Raw genomic sequence first — 20,496 nt, 5'->3', positions numbered from 1 at the left:
GTCATGTTGTGTACTTACTGCTCAACTGTTTTGTGTCTGAACCCAACAGGGATTATACTGTGCCTGCATGGTTTCCATGGGATAGTTTGCATACAGTTGTCAACATCCTTTCATACTGACCAAACACTGTAATATCGTATAGTGTACTGGTTCAGTACTTTCACTGGGGTGGACAGTATCCTGGGCTTCAGTCCTATCACTGCTTTAAATATTCATAGTGAGCACAGCAGATTGGTTAAGGGCCAGTTGTGCACATATGACCATGTTGCATTTTGTTCGGATATGGACTACTTAAACCAGGCTTGTCCAATATTGGTAGTGTATTCCACAACTTGGGTGGACATTGACAAACACTAGCGATGTGCCCTAGGCCATTTCTACTGCTAGTCAGAGAGTGTGTTTGTCCTTCAACACACATTGTAACTGGATTTTGACATGACATATTTCAAGGTTAGTATACTGTGCCTCTGTCTACCCGTGACATAACAGTGATACCCAGGGTAAACCTACCATCTCCCATCCACTCATCAAGATTCCTGTTGAGGAGAGTCAATGAGGGACTCTCTGGCTAACCTGTAGTGAGAGTTTACTCAAGAGTGGAGGGAGCTTCTGGGTTATGGATCAATCACTACAGCATGGTCTATGTATGTCAGTGCTGGGGTTCAGGTCTCTCATGTGCAAAGCTCACAGGCATTCAGATTGTACAAGGTGCAGCATGTTCATTGATTCCAGCTTGGACATGGCTTTATACATCAGGCACAGATTGCCTCTGGGCAGGCAGTATGGCACTGTGTGAAGCTGCAGTTTGATTAATCAGGCAACACATGGCATCTGTTCGAGCTCTTTGATCCTCCTGGTGAGGTACTTTTGGGGACTTTCCAGTTGCTGGAGGTGTCTGCTGAAGTACATCCCACAGGGCCATTGTACTCAATTGTGAGGCTGATGAAGGATGACCGAAGAGGCACAATGACCTCCCCTGATCTAGATGTGACTACCTTCATGATTAGGTGGGTATATGCTATGTTTGTGTAACCACTACAGCCACATGGTTGTCAAATGCAAGATATCTATCAACTTGTGTCCCCAGGTCTCTTATTACTTCTAAAGTACTTAATGGGTTAACACCTATGTATTAATTGGTAGGCACTTACTGTTTATCCACAGGGGATGACTATACACTTTTCTGCAATTAGCTTGATGATATGGCTCTGGCACCAGTTGTCTGTTTCTATGTGGCCCTTTTGTAGGATGCTTGTGTCAGCTGGAGGGTCAGATATGGTGCCCAGTTTGTAGTCCTTTGCAAACTTGTTCAGACACAGTCCTTCCATGTTGGCCTGTACCTATGGGAAATATATACCAAACAAGGGAGGTCCCAGGACCGAGCCTTGTGGGATGCCACTTGTAGCTGGTTTGTAGTCTGACATGGCTGCAGCATGTCTGACCATGTCAGTTCTGTCCTTGGGCTGGTTTGCAACCCATCTACTGACATAGGGGTTTATATTTAAGCTGGTGAGCTTATCTATAAGGAACACATGGGGTATTGTATAGAAGGCTTTTGCAAGGTCCAGATAGGCTGTGTGGACCACAGTCCCCTCATCAATGGCCTTGATGACTGTTTCAAATGAGTCAAACATGTTTAAGGGGCAGGATCTGCCCTTAAAAAAGCCACGCTGGGTAGGCTCCAGTGTCTGTAGGTCCCCAATATCTTTATTTCTGAGGTCCATGATGATCCTTTCCATAGCTTTGCAGACCAAGCTTGTCAGGATTCTGGGATCATAGTTTGTAGTATCCATTCAGGCACCACCTTTGTGGAGAGGGACCACTGTTGCTGTACACTGCTCTTTGGGTACATATCCTGTGGTAAGGCTGAAATTGAGCAGTAGTGTTATTTGGCGTTCCATTCTTCTTGGAGTTCATGTTGGACACAGCCTAGGACACCATCTCATACCATTAATGCTGTGTGTTTTGCTTTGAAGATGCTGGCTTTTACCTCAGCATCTGCAATGTCAGGGGGCCAGCATTCTGCTGGGATACATATTTGGCATTTGGGGGAGGGGGGGGTTTGCACTGAACCTGTCAGGTTGGATGTTGGTAATGTGTGGGGGGTTGGTGTATTGTTTGTAATATTTGGTAATTCAGAGCATATCTGTGAATTCCCAATAAGGTCCCTACCATCAGTTAAGAAAGCCTTGTGTTTATCCTTAGTTTCCTGTACAATTAGTATCTTCATAGGTTCATAGGTTCATACTAGGCTATCTGCCCTAGGGCATTTATAAGCCTAGCCAGAGTGTGTGTGGCTTTCGTCACCCCTTGCTATGTGAATATTATGCCCATTTAGGGTTTACTTTATTGTGCCTCTGTCTAGACATGACACAGTGAAGACCCCCAGTGTAAATCTATGATCTCCCATCCACTTGGCAAGATTCCTGTTGAAGAGAGTCAGTGAGGGGCTCTGCCTAACATGGAGTGGGATTCTGTTCCAGCATGTAGGGAGCCTCTGGGTTATGAATCTGTTCCTCCAGCACATCCTATTTATTTATGTGTTGAGGTTGACATATCTCGCTCTCGCGTCTCTGATGGATATGGATTTTCTGAGGTGGAGCATGTCCATCAATTCTGTATTGGACATGGCCTTGTACATTGGGCATACATCGCCTCTGAGTATGCAGTATGTGACTGCATACAGCTGGGGTGTTGTCAGCCAGGCAGCATATGACAAATGTTTGAGACCCTTTATCCTCTTGGTGAAGTACTTTTGAGGTCTTTCTAACTGCTGCAGGTGTCAGGTAAGGTACATCCCAAATGGGGCATTGTACTCAATTATGGACCTGATAAGAGAAGAGTGTAGGAGCACAATGACCTCTCTTGATGTAGATGTGAATCCTTTCATGATAAGGTGGCCAATATAGGTGGTCTTCCTAGCCATATTGGCAATGTGAGTGTCACATGTGGGGTTACTGTCCACTTGTGTCCCTAGGTCCCTGATTACTTCTTCCATACGTAATGTAATACCATCTATGTGGTGATTTGTGTGTACCTTGTTTAGTATTTGGAGAGACATTCATACTCTCCAGTGTCTTCAGGAAGGCTGAGTGGTGTTCCTGGGTTGATAGGGTGGTCTGTAGCATGCTACAAACTGTACAGCAGTTTTGCCTATGGTTAGTTGCACATGGATGGTCTCTGATGCTTTGTGCATTGTCAGTAACCTGGACTTGTGGGTATCTTTGCTCAGTATGGATACTCCCCCTCCTTTTGTGGTTTGGACCAGATTTTGGGGCCAAAAAGCATGACATTAGGTATAACCTGGTAGTGCTGGGGTGCTCTCAGGAGCCTTGATGCAGGTTTCCATCACTGCACAGACATCGAAGTTCTCCATACTGGGGAGGGCCTTGAGAGCGTGCATCTTGAGGTTTAGACTTCTGGCATTGAGCAGCATTACCCTTATGTTTTTTCCACTTATGTTTTCTAGGGAGGTGGGTTTGTCTTTTTAGCCTTGACTACAAAAGGCACTATGGAGGTGGCAAGAGCCTTAGCCAATATCCAGATGCCCAGGGGTGACAGGTGCAAGCCATCCCTGGCAAAGCAGCATGGCTTGTCAAGCATGACATCCCAAGCAGACACACATTGGATCCCCTTGGAATGACACCAGTAATTGAGCCAATTGTTAAAGCTGATCATTCTGTGTTTGTACTGTGGCATCATTCTTGGTGGGGGTAGGCTGCTGCTCATGGTCAGAGTCATACCGGCCTGGCCTACATAATCGGAGAGCTCCTCTATGTCTCTTTTCATGTAGCCCAGGGAGGTATGTCTCAGGTCATTCACACCAGCATGGACAATGACTGAGTCATATTTGTACTTGCTTTGGAGTAATCTGCGTGCTTGTGTTATGTGGCGGATTATAGCAGCATACAGGCAGCTTACTGTACCCTTTTCCTTGTTCAGTCTGGTGAACGGGACATCAGTGTGTCTGACTATGGAGTCACCTATTACAAGTGCATCAGGCATGTTGTTTGTCCTTAAGGGCTGTGACTGTTTGGCACACCAACTTTGTGTACTATGTGTTGCATATGCTATGTTTGGGGGTAGTGGTTGCTTGGGTGTCTGCTTTGGAAGCCTCTGTTGATTTGGTATTTTTTAATTAGAGCCTCCGGGAATTTTTTAGTGTGTTTATGTCTTTGGATTGCAGTTGTGATAGGTCTATGTGAGACTGGGTTTGTGGTGTGTGTGGTTACCGTCTCCTCCTGACTAGGTTAGACAGTACTGAGTTGAGAGAGCTCAGCCTCCAGTTTGAAGAAACGGTTGCATGTCTCACATATATTTGTATTTCTTGGGGGGGGGGAGGGGGTTGTCTGTGTACATGGGGCAGGTGTAACATTGCTCAACATTCACATATTCAACTTGTTGTAGCTGGCCTTAGTGGATTTTATGAGTGGCCATATTTTATTGCCATAATACTGATCAGAGATTACTTCCCTTTTTGGGTTTGCTCTATCATGTACTAGCTTCCTCATTCTCTTCCATGGTTTGGTAATGGCTGGGGTCCACCATGCCAGATGCCTGCATGTATGGGATTGGGCCTTGGTTTTATTTGGGATTGCATAATCCATGCATTCCTGACAGTGTTCATAGAATGCATTTATAAAGGGTTCTGAGGTGTGACCCATATTTTTCACAGGCACAGGACCTTTAATGGATTCCGCATCATGTTGGAGGAGTGCAACATTTCCTTTACACATGTTTTTCACTGTGGTTTTCTGGCCAGGGACTGTGGTCAGGATGTGAATATCCAGTGTGATTACTCTATGGTCTGATCTTACCAGTGAGGGATACACTTCTCATCTGGCCATAGAGTACCCATGTTGCTGATTATCACATCCAGTATGCTTACGCCTCTTGTGGGAGTGGTACGTTGTTCCTGAGCATTTTGGTTTATGGATTCTAGGAAACTTTGGCCTAGGGTGTTGGAGCTGGAATAATGCTCCCAGTCTATGTTTGAGTATTTTCAGTCACCCAATATAATGTTGTTTGGAGAGCTTGATATTTCCATGTGTTCCAACGTAGGCCAAGTGCAGTTCCTGGCATTAGGAGGGTAGTCTGTAGCAGGCTACAAACTGGCAGATAGTCTTAGCCACTGTTACTTGAGCATGGATACTCCATGCTGCTTCTTGTTGAGGTACCAACATGGTGGTGTGGTTATCCTTGACAATTATTGCTAGTCACCCTCCTTTTCTAGTTTGTTCCATGTTTTGGGTCTGTAAAGCATGGTATGAGGTGTAACCTGGTAGTGTTATGGTGCTCTTGTGAGCCTTAACCCAGTTTTCTGTTACAGGACAGATATCAACATTCTCCATGCTGAGGGGAGTTTAGACTGCATGCATCTTGCAGTTTAGACATCTGGCATTGGGTAGCATTACATCTAGGTTCTTATCCCTTGTGATACCTATGGAGGTGGGTTTGTGTTTTGAGCCTTACCTATTCAAGACACAGTGGGGGTGACAACAGCCTTTGCCAGTATCCTACAGGCCAGGACTGATAGGTGCATGCCATCCCTAGCAGGTGGAGCATCGTGTCTTGCTCAGCATGTCATCCCAGGCTGGCATGCATTGGATCCCCTTTGACTAACAGCAATACTTAAGCCAATTATTGTAATTGATCATCTCGTCTTCATATTGTGGCATCATGCTTGGTGAGGGTAGGATGTTAGTCAGGGTCATCAAGTTTGCATATACTACATGGTGTTACATTGCTTAACACATGGTAATCCTGCCTCAGGTGGTGCTGCAGGGCTGTCTATGTTGGATGCACATACTACACTCCCTGTACATGTTTGATAGCAGGTTGTGTCAACTTAGGCATCCCTTTTACTATATGTGTGAGTCAGAGAGAGGTATAATTTCCTGGGTTCCTTCTGAGCCAGTGTATGTGCTATGCATTGCCACTTTGCCAAGGCCAAGGCATACTGGGCACACCTCCTTCTGCCTACTGGGGCAGGCTCAGGTTGTTCCTCCTCCGAGTCACGCTCTGCCTGTGATTGGCTTGGCAATGGTGGGGAGCTGTTTGGCCCAGCCCTATGCTGGGCCTGCTGCAGCTGTTTTCGCAGAATCATATTATGTAGCATAGCACATACCATGACAATTTGGGTACATGTAGTTGGTGAGTACTGCAAGGCTCCACCAGATGTGTCCAGGCACAAGAACCATGACTTGAGCAGCCCAAACACATGCTCAATTGCATTTCATGTTTGTGCCTGTGCCTCATTATGGCGTTTTTGTTCAGGTGTGTGTGCATTTCTGATGGGTGTCATCAGCCACGGCTCCAGTGCATAGCCAGCATCCCCCACTAAGTGACCACGTGGGATGTCCCCATTGGCAAATGTCTGGTACAGCTGCGTCAAATGCCAGATATGGGAATCATGGTAGCTTCCAGGGCAGCCAGCACACACATTCATTATTATGCCCTGGGCATCACACATGACCTTCAAAAATCACTCAGAAGTCACTAAAGACATTAAAATTTAATCAGAAGCTTTCGGGCTATCCACCCTTCATCATCACATCAAACTATTAAATTCATCACATTTAAATAGAGGTAAAAATGAAGTCACATGATCAAGCCAGCCATACATATTGCACATACACTTTTGCATCAATTAAATCTTAAATTATCCATAAATATATATATATATATATTTCAGCATGTTCAAATAATGTACTACTTATTATTGCTTACTAATAACTATATAAAATATAAAATCAGCAATAATGTTGAAAATTTACAATATTAAAATCTTAAAAATTCAGATGTGATATAATAATTCATCATATATTTTCTCTCTGCCTTTTTATCAATACGGGTTTCAAACTAACAGTGCTATTCAAGCCTGGTGGTGTATCAGCTTGTAGCTTTACTATCCATTCGTATTATCTTAATTCTAAAATATTATTTAAATCACCCCCTCTTAACCCTATATTCAACACATTTATGCACCTAAACTTAAATGTATGCGTGTGAAACTCCATGATGTGCCTATACAAACCATTTGTCTGTACTTTCCTTTTTATTTCTGACCTGTGTTCAATTATATGGTCTTTTAACTTCCTTATCGTATTTCCTACGTAGAATGCCATGCCAGGAGCAAAGAAGAAGAACGACAGCCTGAAAATGCCCAGCAAGACAGCTTGTCAGTAGATAGAATGGTGCAGATGCAAAAATGTACTGTTAATTTGTCAAGCATGCACGCCCAGCAAGAAACTTTGGTGTTATCCATAGCGTACACCTTCCATTTCTTGGCTTTCCCATGCCTACTTGTTGACACTCCTCTTTCCATGATGTGTGACTGACAGCTTTCACATGCCACTGTGCTCCAATGAGCTGCATTCCTTTCATACATTCCCCCCTGTGATGTCACCTATCTCCTACTCTGTTACTCCCCCTTATCCTACTCCTACACTGCACGGAATGTGCTCATTTCCTATGTAACAGTGGGATTCACTATCCTACCACTCAGTTACATAGGATTGCCTACTAATGCTTAGTTACATGTCTTACACTCCGCTTCCCCCCTTAGCAACCCCTACTCGGTGGCCATGTTGTTTTAGCCTGCTATTCCCTTCCATTGTAAACTCATGCTTTGCATAAACCCACATTTGTGGGTTTAATATTTTTATTTTTCTGTTTTTTTTATAGCGCAGCCCATTTGCGCAGCGCTGCACTACGTAAAATATTTTTATTTCATGTTTGCATCAGGGTACGTTGCCAGTGGCCACATATTTGGCCATTGGCATGCTGCCTGGGACATTTGCAACCTTTATTTGGAGCTGACAAGGCTCCATTGTGTTATTTGCAGAATGGTACTCAGTTATCAACTGAGTACATTTGTGCAGATAACACGGCTCTTACACAGGCAGGTTTCTGCTTCCTGGATCGTGAAATTACCTCATTTGCATGCCTTTCGGCTGCAAGTGAGGTAATTAGCATATCCACGCCCTGCCTGTGTAAGAGCCGTTTTAGGTGTTCTCTTACACGCACATTCAGGCTGTTCCTGGATCGCGATGGCTGCATGGAGTCTTACACTACTCTTAGACTCCATGCAAGCCATCGTGAATCCTGCCCATGGTAATGTGATTGGAATACACCTTTAAACAAAGCCTTTCTCTGGTTATAAGTCACATTATGAAGTGTATAGGGGCAACATTTTGAGTGTTTGGTACATTATTTAAATGATATGTTTTGGGGGGGCAACAGTCAAAATAGAGGGAGTCACCTCAAGGAGTAGACCTGTATAAAGTGGTGTACCCCTGGGTTTGGTCTTGGGGCCTCTGTTATTTGGGATATACTTTTCTGAGGTGCAGGCCAAAACCAGTGGGCTATGGCTGACCAAGTTTGCAGATGACTGCAAGCTGGGAGCTGTCATCAATTCCCCTAATGATGTGGACATCCTCCAAGAGGGTCTCATCCAAACAAATGACTGGTGCCAGAAACATGGCTTGAAGCTGAATACATAAAAATGCATCATTACCCCCTTTGGGGAGAGTGATGTCTCCACAAATGATCACATTAATAACAATGTCCTGAGCACGCAGTCAGGCGTGAGGGATTTGGGCACCAAGATTGATAGCAACCTGACTTTTGACCACTATGTTGCTTCCTTGTATGGAAAGCTTTTTACATGGACCACCTCATGAGAAAGAGTATCTCATTCAGGGACAAGGAGGTCATAACATCCTTGTATTCTTCCCTTAAAGGCCCATTATTTAGTACAATGCCCCATTCGGCATGTGCCTCACAAAGCACATGCAGTAGCTGGAGAGACCACAGAGTTTCCTCACCAGGAGAATCCAGGGCCTCAAAAATCTACCATACACATATAGGCTAAAAGCCGTATCCCTCTACTTTGCTTCATACAGACTCCTCAGAGGTGACCTCTGTCTTGTATACAAGGTGATCTCGGACCCTGCCTTGTTGGGACTGCTGCATATCTGGAAGTCAAACTCCACTCAGGCATCCCACACACGTAGCTTCAACCTGGTCTGTGACATCAATATGACTTGTTGGTGGGACAGATTTGTGTCCCAGAAACTCCCCACCTATGGAATAGACTATCTCTCTATGTCAAGCAGAGTACCTCTTTACCTTTTTTTAAGCACAACCTGTATAACTGAATGGGCAATAAAAAATACATCCCTGGGATTCCACCCATGTCCCTGCTGGCTAACTTGTCTATGCATGGGCTAAACTCTTGGCTAGGCTTATAAGGCCCTCAGGGCCAATAGCCTAGTAACTTCTTATGATCCTATGATCCTATGAGGTTTTAATGATGATGTTGTATTAACAATAGGTTAATAGAATTAATGTAGTCAGTGTTTTCCATAATAATAAATGCAGTGGTTTAAAGTGGTTAATTTTTTTCATCTGTGTGCATTTTTGTTTTCTTGATTAAGTTTTAGTTTTTAAGCAAAGTTTCATAAATTTTTATGCCAGAACAGCCATTGACAAAGACGTTCTGTCTTCTCAAATTTACTATAGGCTTCCAGGGACTGCTTCTGACTCCAGGAAAAATATTGTCATACTCCACACTATCTCTGACAGCATCTGCTTGATTCATTTCAAATTTGCTTGTCTCTGAGCACCACTGTATCAAAGTCAAGTAGCTACCCATGAAACAAAGATCTAACCTACTATTATGACCCAACTATAAAAACTACTCCAGCTGTACATATATACTCCCCTTGCAGCTAGACGTCATGAAAAAAACTCCTCAAACAACCTAAAAACTACTCACAAGCCACACCAACTCTCTTTACCCCTATAATCAAACTATGGATGACTGCACATGCTTTGTGCTCTCAAGCACCTACTCTTTGGCAAGCTATCTCCATTAACATAAAAGAAATCAAAATGCATTCCAAATTCAGAGTGCAACTCAAAACATGCTATTTCAAGCTACATTCTCCTTCTTCATCACAGGAAATATCACCTAAACTATATAATTTCAAAGTCTCTTCTCTTCTGTCAAGATTTTCTGAAGATTAGTTTCTAAAATGGGTCAATGTATATATTGTGCATTACAATCTGCTTTATTGCATATTGCACTGTGCTTGCTCACTAGAATGAACATATACATTTGTTTTGTATCTGATTAGTCTGAACTACTCTGTTATTGCTTATGGTTTTGTGTTTTTGGTTTGCGAAATGTTTTGAATTTCACCAGGGCTAAGCTTAAAATCTGTCAGTATTGATCAGTGCACTCCCTGGGAGATATATATATATATATATATATATATATATATATATATATATATATATATGGGTCTACTTTAAATAACCGAACGACACTTTCACCGACCACGAGAAGACCGAGAAAGAAAAAGGGAAAAGCAAGTTGATGCAGTCAGGTAAGTGTCGGATATTGAGGATTTTGGGTTAGGGGTGGTGGAAAGGGTGTGTGTGTGGTGTCGTGATGGAGAGGGATTTTGGATTGGGTGTGGGAAAGTGAGTGTCTTGATGTGGAGTTAGGGTTTGGGTAAGGTAAGTGTGTGATAGTGACTGACTGTAGTTTAGGGACGGGTTAAGTGAGTTAGGTTTATATGTTTTAGGGTGGGTTAAGTGAGTTAGGGTTAGGGTTTGGGTTAAGGTTAGTGGATATGTCATTGTGTGTAATGTGTAGTTTACGTTTTTTGTGTCGGTGTAATGGTGTTCGGTTTTGTGAGTTGTCGGTGTTGTGTGTTTTCGGTTATTTTTGTGTGTTGGTGAAGTGTCGGTTCGGTTATTTAAAGTAGACCCATATATATATATATATATATATATATATATGTGGGATCACTACAAAATCTCGAATTACGGAATCTCGAGACTCTGAATCCTGAAGACCAGAATCTCAAGATTCCGTAATATCGAAAACAAACAAAAAAAAAACATTTTTGAAAGTATATGCAGGGGGGCAAGCCCCCTGCACCCCCACACCCCCTGCAACTTAAATATACCAACACTGAGATCGCACCACAGTGGAGTGAATGGCAAAATAGTGCTGTGCAGAGTGGAATGGAAATTTTGCCATTCACTCCACTGTAGTGCGATCTTGGAGTTGGTATATTTAAGTGCAGGGGGTGTGGGGGGTGCAGGGAGGCTTTCCCCCCTACATACAACTGTCTAAATCTTTTTTTTTTTTAATACATTTTTTTTTTTTTTTACTTTTGAGATTATGGAATCTTGAGATTCTGGTCTTAGGTATTCAGAGTCTTGAGATTCCGTAATTCGAGATTTAGTAGTGATCCCATATACATATATATATATATATATATATATATATATATATATATATATATATATATATATATATATATACATACATTTATATATATATATATATATATATATACATACATTTTATATATGTATATATATATATATATATATATATATATATATATATATATATATTGGCTTGCTGTGATGATATGTTTAAGAATGTGGCATATGTGGGTGTGCAGTCTAGGCTTCTCTTGGATATCTTCTGTTGAGACTTTTGTAACTACCACTACATGAGTTCTGACTTTCTTATTACATACGGGACAATTTTTATTACATTAACTTTCTGTATGATGCCACCAAAGGGAATGGTGCCAAAGGCCTAGCCCATGTCAAAATATACTAAGTGTACTACATAGCCACTGTCTATAGACTTTCTTACCCTTTCAAAGAAGTTAACCTGATTCAGTATACCGGAGCTATCCTTCACAAAGCCAAACTGTTGGGGGTCAAATTGAGTAAAATTCCTGTCACTGCACTAAATGAGGTCAATTATATATTTTATGGCTTTGCAGATGAGGTTTGTAAGACTGATAGGTCTATAATTAGCAGGGTCGGTAGCATGGCCATCCTTATGGAGTGGCATCACAACTGCAGCGTGCCAGTCATCAGGGACAAAACGAGTAGTTAAACTTAGGTTTAACAGTTTAAGAAATAGAAAAGCAAGAATATGTTTAACACTATTAATTAAGCAACCATGTAAATTTCTAGGCCCCATGGAGGAAGTATGTTTGGATTGGTTAGCATTTAACAGTACATTTTCCATACAGATTAGTGGGGGATTAAGCAATTCAGGTATTTCCAGGCTTTAAATAAAATTTGCCAGGGTGAAATTAGCACTTAACTTGTTTGCAGGGATGTTGGCAATGTCTGTTAAGTCAGAGTTTGGTTCTTTTTAAAAAGTTCAGAGCAGTGTACAGTATTGTTTTTCAGTTTTCTAAAAAGATAGATTTGTATTTATCCTTTGATTCAGAGACCATCCTGTTTTCATGGGCTTCTTTAGTGGACCCTAGAGTAGTTTTCCGTTATTTTAGAATGCTTTTGGTATTTTCATTGGGAAGAGGGATTTGGAATTGGTATGTAATTTCAGTAGTTTATTTTTTATTGCAGGGTTTATGCATGGTAGTGGACCACCAGATTGGTTTATTTTTGTGTTTCTCATCATACTTGGTTCTGGTAGGGACTACTACCTCTGTGTATTTTTCTAGATGGTATAGAATTCCTCACTATTTTTTTTTTTTCAATATTATGGTCAGGGTTAGTGCAGTCAGAAGTAAATTTTGACATTTCATAATAGAGTAGGTTGAGGTTGTCATATTTTTATTCTTTAAATCCAGTGGTGTTTGCTATAAGGACATTTGGGAGGTTAAAGAAGAAGGTCACAATTTTGTGGTCTGACTTCACTGGGGAAGGGAATGCCTGAGGAGTATTGAAGCCATATTAGTAAGAATCAGGTCAAGAATGTGACATAGAGGTATAAAGCCCAAACTACATCCAAGGCAACCTGGGTTTGATTACCATCTTGGGTATCTGAGATGCTGGTAGGGAATGATGGGTGTGCATATCCTGGAGGAGGGGGCATTTTTGAGCTTTTCTCTAAATGCAGGCATGGTCCATGGAAGAAATTAACCCTCAAATGGAATAGACAAATGTAGATGAGCGAGGAAGTGAGGGGAGATCTTTAAATAAAAAACCCTCCAGCAGAGATAGTCAGCAGTATGACTGTCATCCATGGCACCCTTTAGATCCACGCTAGCCAAAATCCAGAGTCACAGAAATCCAGGGGTGGTAAGAGGAGCTGATAGTCCCAGTGAGGTATGAGGTCAATGAGATGGCCAGAAAGTAAAAAAGTGGGAGTGCTATGTCATATAGAAGGTTTGTTTTCCAACTGGTCAAAGGACATTTTGTTTATAAGGTGTAGGCTTTTTTGTGCATGTCTTTCATTGGAAACATTGGTGTCCCCATTTATTGAAAGGCAGATAAATTCATGCAAAATAATGGAGGTTTTGCTGATAAGGAGATCACTAAAAATACAGAGGTGTCTTAATTGGTCATCAGCAGACAAGGAAGGTATTATGTAACAAAACATTAATTGATACTTACTAGTATCTAGAGTGGTCTTCAGTTCAAAGAGTTGAGACTGGGGTGGGGGGGGGCTATTGATTTAACTGAAGTTAATGTTTATTGACAAATATGGAGACTCAACCACAGTTGCCACTTGCTCTGAAAACATGAAAAGTGCTAAACCCGGGTATAGAAGTAGTGTTCTCCTTTACATTTAAACCAGATCTTAGTACATACACAGATGTGGATGTTTTCAAAGTGTAGGAGTACCTCAAGGTCACTTCATTTATTGCTTTGAATTCTGGCATTGAGGATAGCAACCTTAATGTGATCTTATTTCTGGACTGATATATTAGATATGCTGCAATATCCATCAAATGGATACTGCCTAGAAACAGTACTATGATGGCAGTAAAGTCTTTAGCCAGAATGTGAAAACCATTGAATGAGAATTGCAGCCCATTTTTAGCAAAGTAAATTGTATTGTCAAGGATTTTATCTCATACTGACACATAATGGATCCCCCTGGAATGACACCAGCAATGTAACCAGTTATTGCAAATAATTATATTTTCTTTTTAGCTAGACACCATTTGAGGTTGAAGAAGGATTCCACACTGGACCAGTGTCTTACTTTCACTTGTAGTATGCATGGAAAGTTCTGACATGTCTCACTTAATGTTATCAGGATTCTATTCCTCAAGTCATTCACTCCCACATGGACTACTACTATGTTGTAGTCAATTTTTTCAGGCTATAGGGTCCTGGGGCCCTTGTAATGTCAGTAATCCTGGCATCTGGAAAACAGCTCACTACAACCCTCTCCTGGCCATACTTGTGAGTAACACCTCAGTGTGCCTGATAATAATGCCATCAGTCCCTAAAACATATCTGTTGATGCTTTGCATCAGAGTGGTAGATTTGGACTTATTTTGTCTGAGATGACTCAGCATGTCTGGTATGTGTATATGGCTTGATTTTTGTTGAGACTTAAAACCGTTAGTTGTAGTATGACAAAACTCTGACTATGACACAGTCAATATAACATTGATTAGAGACTCAGGCTTAGGATGAGCTAGGTTAGAGACTAGGAATGACTGCTTATGTCAGTTTGCCCAACCTCAAGGCAGAGGGATTAGAGTGGGGACCCTGCCTGATCTTGCACCTCCTATCCAGAGTCATTGCTGGAGACCAGATTTATGTGGGCATGCAGTTTGAAATGTATGTGTGTGTGTGTGTGTGTGGGGGGGGGGGTCATTCAAATATTCTATTCAAAAAGCAAAATTAATGAAGACATGATGCAATAACCACTAGCAGAGATGATTAGGATCCAGGATTTAATAGTTTAATTTTTGCCAGGATTAAATAAACATGTCATTACATAACAACATTGTTTTTGATTGCATTGATCTAAGGTTTGTTGCTTGTACAATCAGACTTAATCTTATTCCAGCATTCTCTCAATATCAAAAACTTTTTACAGGACCTGTATTGATAACTTATGTCCTGTCTTGTCTTTGTCCTCAGGTACCTGATTTTTCCAGAAATCCAAGGAAAGTACATTGACTTTGTCATGTTATGTCAAAGGAAACACTAACTTAAATGCAAAGTAGAATATATTAATAAAATATTTTACAAGTTTATTGAGATCAAGGATGTAGGTTTGAGACAAATTGATCTCTTAGGGTCAGTTATGAATTATGAAAACTGATGCATTAAAAGCCTTAGTAAACCTGAAGAAGGAGTATTTATGCACTTATCAGTTCTAAAATGTGCCCATTAGGCAAAGCCTGAAAGACATTCACTGAAGCAATCAACCATCAATCCTGTAAGCATGACAGTTTTAAGTGATGAAGCAAGTTTGTATTCTGGCGTGCACTGTCTTTTATGGACTCTATTGAATGTAGTTGTTAATTGATCTTACAACTGAGCTATAGTTAGCTAAGACTGATTTGCTATCTATATTAAATTTGCCCAATACCATGGGCTCATCTTTGAATTTAGAAAGCCATTAAAATTTGCAATCAGCTGAATGATTCATGGAATCAGGAGGCATATAGATGCATGCCAATAACTGATATTTCACCATGGTGATTTGAACAGAGTTGGGAAGAAAGTCTCTCCATGTCAAAGCTGATATTCAGTTTGTAAAAAAAAAGAAGCTGAAAAGGAATCAGAACAGATTACAGCAAACTCTTCTGTTCCTTCATGTGCTCTATAGTGCCTTAGTTTGCAGTGACTTGGTTAAATAATATCAAAGACTTCAATATGAGCACATAGCCACATCTCAATGACAGTTTTAGTCTTTACATCCTTCAGAAAATGCATTCTAACACAAAACCTTCTGAGCTTATAAGAGCAATACTTCACATTTGTGCCTATTTTTGGGCCTTTGACCCCATTATTTTTGGCTTTGTACATATTTCTTGTGTTAAAACGTTGAGAAGTGTGCCTGGGTGTGACAATGCATGCATCATTTTATTCTGTGTTGTCGTGTCATGGATTATAGTTGTGGACCAGATGCATACTCTTTGACAGCGATTTGCTGTACTGCACCAGCCTTTTTCCATTTTGGATACCACTGTTCCCTTTACCTTCCCTGACTGACCACCCTCTTCCTCTTCTACTGCTCCTGCTACTGTAGCTGTTTCCACACACTTGAATTATGCAGCACTGCATGTACTATAAATGTCTACCTGCAGATCTCAGGCAAATACTGCAGTACCCACTCATATGCACTAAGGAAGCAAAGCATCCCTTCAGATGTCCAGAAAAATGTCCCATCTCATTCTGTGTCTCTGCTCCCCAATCATGATATGCCATCTCTGCCATGGTCTATGGGCTGAGGATGAGGATCATTAGCCATGGTTCCAATATGTGTTCTACTACTTTGCTGCATGTTAACTGCATATGTGTGCCTACCAAATAGATGATGCTGTGTGAAGGCCTTTGTAATGAGCCTTTGGCAAAGGCTGGACATTAGCTATATGTGTGAATCATGGGAGCTGTCTGGGTGACACATGGAAACATTATAGATGATACCCTGGGCATAGCACAGCATCTGGCAGTTGGAGAAATAGAAGCATTTCATGTTGATTCATCTGATACCCTGTAGGCTAGGTGGGGTTTTGATGGCAATGTGTGTATGATCTATGACTCTCAGCATATCAAGGGGATGAACAGTGGTTTAAAATTATACCATAGTGGTGGTTCAATCCTCTGCAGTCTTACGGAACCATGTGTGTTCCTCCACATGCTATAGCATAATGTTAAGGAGCAGTGTAGGATACATAAGACTGATGCCCATGATATTCCTAGCATGTCCCTTGTAGGTCTCTAAAAGATTTCTGTATCTAAGATGGTCAAAGCTACACATATCTTCTTGCCTTCTGGGATGGGCAGTCCACTCGTTCCACTTAATTCCACATACAGTAAACATAGTTTTCCAAGCTCCTAATGGCCTCCCTAACCACACAAAAGTAAATTACAATGTTCTAGTCAGCCAAATAGTAGTAGATTAAGTACTGGCAGTGCCATCTGCATTGCCACAAAAGGTCACAGTACACCACGTCATGGGCACTGACTCCAGGATCTGCCACTAATATGCATTGTACTAAACAGTTTTTGTCATCTCAAGCACTGTAGCATCCTGAATCATGAATGAAATGCCACAGTGTGCCTGTTTTATATGTCTCTCTGAAACACCCTATCATATTTGATGGAACAATTTGCGTAATTGTTATTCTTTATTTGTACTGTAAATCTCATTTCTCAATCATTATGATGCAATTTACATATGCTGCATATTGTGCTTTTTTAACCTAGTCACAGATGTTATACCTGTGTCTCTGAGTCACTTCTTTCCTGCATGTCACCACTTTCTTCAGTAGTTTTCAACTGATTTGCAATAACCATCTATGAACACTGTATGACTACTGACTGCCATCTTTTCACTGTAGCTAACTAGTATTATAATATACCACAAATCATACTCTGAAAATAATTCAGGGGTAAAGCTTGAGATGTACAAGAAGCAAGATTAAAGTGCAATCACATAATTTAATTTATGTTACTGGAAAAAATATACGTATCAGAGAAAGTTCATTTTGCATCATGTTTAAAAATGTGATCATTTATTATTTAAACCAGAATACAAGTTAACTAAATACAAGTTGTGTGGTGAAATATGTGAAGTAACATTAGGGAATTGAAATATATAAATTAATATGTGAACACATTCAGAACTTTTTATTTATGTATATTTATATGTATGTATGTACATGAATAGTCTAATCATCTGCTTGCAATATCATCCTGCACAAAGTGCATTGGTTGTAAGTTTACAGGTACAAGATGCTTATGTCAAACATATAACTGGTTGTCATGTATTGTAAATATGTTTAGAAGGTGTCTGACAGTTACAAAGAGACTGACCTTGACACTGGAATATTCTGGAAACAATTTAAAATAATAAGTATTTGGGGTAAGATGCCATAGGGATACAAAATGTATCAACACATCATTATATCATCTATTTAAAATACATTGTATTGCATTTTATACCAGAGATTTACTGTGATAGTTGTAGCTCAGTTAATAGTATTGTGGGGAACGCAGAGGCCCTTTTGAATATCTGCTGGCAGAAAAATGAGGTTATAACACAAGGTATTTCTGTCTTGCACATGATTAATAATGTCTTAATATTCCATGAAATGAAGTGTTACACTCATACACTAAATACTCTTATATAACATTACCACAATACAGAATGATGTGATTCAGGAATCTAAAACTTTAACCAAGCCAACATGTCCTAAGATAAAAAGGAAGAAAGAAAGAAAGACATGCTTCAAATTTCAGCAACTTTGATTCAGTTAAATTATTCAACATAACATGATAGATTAATATGTGTAAAAATTCTGTATATGGTGATAGGTTTCATCTGATATGAAAATTTGAGGAAGTTGTGTATAAGGACTCCTGAGATAACACATTTTTTAATCATTATTCATTTATTTTGTGTGTTTGACATCTAAATACTTAACAGATCTAATTACATGATTAATTTTGATGTCAGTTTCAATTTGCATTCATGAAATGCCTACATTGCTTGAAAGACTGCTGTCCTACAACTGAACAAACATATTAGTGGGCATGAAAGGGATCAAGAGGTTGCTATTTATTCATTTAGGTGGCATAGACCCTCTAGCAATCATTACTCCATTGCAAACAATTACCTCATATTTGGTGACTGGTCTCCACTGGACATACTAGTGGTAAGTATATTAGAGCTGATCCCCAATCCGGATTCTCAGCATGGGGTGAGCAGGTGAAATCCTGAGTGTTTACCCCTGAAATCAGCCCTCCAACTCAAGAGCCTTAAGTGAAATCCTGCACTGGTGAGCTGGTTGTCACACAACACTTCTAAAGCTGAGCCACATCTGAAGAAGTAGATTACTTACCTTATATGATGCTTTCCGTTAAGTTTCTGTAATTTTGAAAGGTTTTCTACACCCATATAGACTTGTCATATGAGTTTCAGTGCACATGAACAAATGGTGCATTCATAACTGTGGGCTATGCAGAGGTATCAAACTCCTCTCACATTGCATGAAAGTTCTGATTAGGGTATTGATAATAAAAATGCAGAGTAACAGAACGTAAGATGGGAAATGAGCAGTTCAGACTCAGACAAAGAGGTGACACAACCAACCTGATGTTTGCAGTGAGACAGATAGTTGAGAGGAAGCGAGAGATGAAGAAAGAGTCCAAATGTGCATTCTCCACCTTGGAGAAAGCATATGACAAGGTCCCATGAAAGCTGATTTGGGCAGTGGTTCAAGGTCTGAGAAACATTGGCTGCATGAGTGCAGGCTATGACCAAGGACCCGGTGACTCAAAAATGAACAGTGTTTGGTCTCATATTGAGTTTCACAGTGGGAGTGGGTGTGTATCAAGGTTCATCTTTGAGCCTACTGCTGTTCATAATGCTGATGAACCTCATCAGCAAACAGGTTGCTGTATGCAGATGATATGCCATTGAAGGCAGGCTCTGAGCAAGAACTTCAGCAAAGGATAGGGCAATGAAATGCAAAACTGAAGGTGCATGGCATGAAACTAAGACAGTTGTAATGGCAGCAAATGGAAGAAATCAGAAGAAGCTTAGAAATGAGATAGAAGTGAATACAGGTGAATAGATTAACAGCTTCAGGTAACTGGGAGGGGTGGTGAAGGAAAAGGGAAGTCTGAATGAGGAGGTCAAAGTTAGAATCAGAGGAGCTGTATCCAACTGGCACAGTGTTAGTGTTAATGTATGACAGAAAAATTCTAAAGAAGATGAAAAGTAAGGTGTTCAAATCAGTGGTACAACCAGTACTACCAGATGGTAGAAAAACCTGGGCAATAAAGGCAGGGCAGCTGAGGAAGCTAGATGTGATGGAAATGACATGTCTAAGACAGGTGGTAGGATGCACGCTGTATGACATATGAAGAAATGAGGACATCAGAGCAGAAACCAAAGTTGCTTCAATTGAAAGTCAGAGAGAACAGATTAAAGTGGATTGGGCACATGCAGAAAAGCAGAACACAATTTGTTGAAGAATATTTGGGACAGACGGGAAGAAGGCGAGAGGAAATGATGGTGTCCAGCAAAGTGATAGATTTATTGTGTGACAGAAGACCTGCTACAGTTAGACATGACTGTTGAAGAAGGTAAGAGAGTTGCATTGAATAGAGAGAGATGGTGACAGTTGACATGACAGCCTAACCCATGTACAGAATGAGAAAAATGGGGTTACTGATGATGATGATGATGATGATGACGGTCTTGTCAGTCAGAGCCCAAGCTCTTGCATTCCCTCAGTCACCTCTGTTACATGTTACATTTGTATTAAATTATGTCTTGTTGTCTGCATATTCATAGCAGATCAATGAAAAACATGATTGCCCTATCATACAGGGACTATTATTTGGCAGAGGACCACGTTCATAAGACTGTGAGGTAAAAGAAGATCTTAAACATCATTTTTACCCATTACAGGGTATGTAAGGAAAGCAGTTTTTGCTATAGGAACTTAATATGGAAACTGTTACAAATGAATGAAAATATATCTGGATTGGTACTTA

This window comes from Protopterus annectens, chromosome 5.part0 (assembly GCF_019279795.1).
Source record: "Protopterus annectens isolate FY-2018-M chromosome 5.part0, PAN1.0, whole genome shotgun sequence".
Taxonomy (NCBI): domain Eukaryota; kingdom Metazoa; phylum Chordata; order Ceratodontiformes; family Protopteridae; genus Protopterus; species Protopterus annectens.
The sequence above is the reverse complement of the archived record's forward strand: the minus strand, read 5'-3'. Positions refer to the sequence as shown.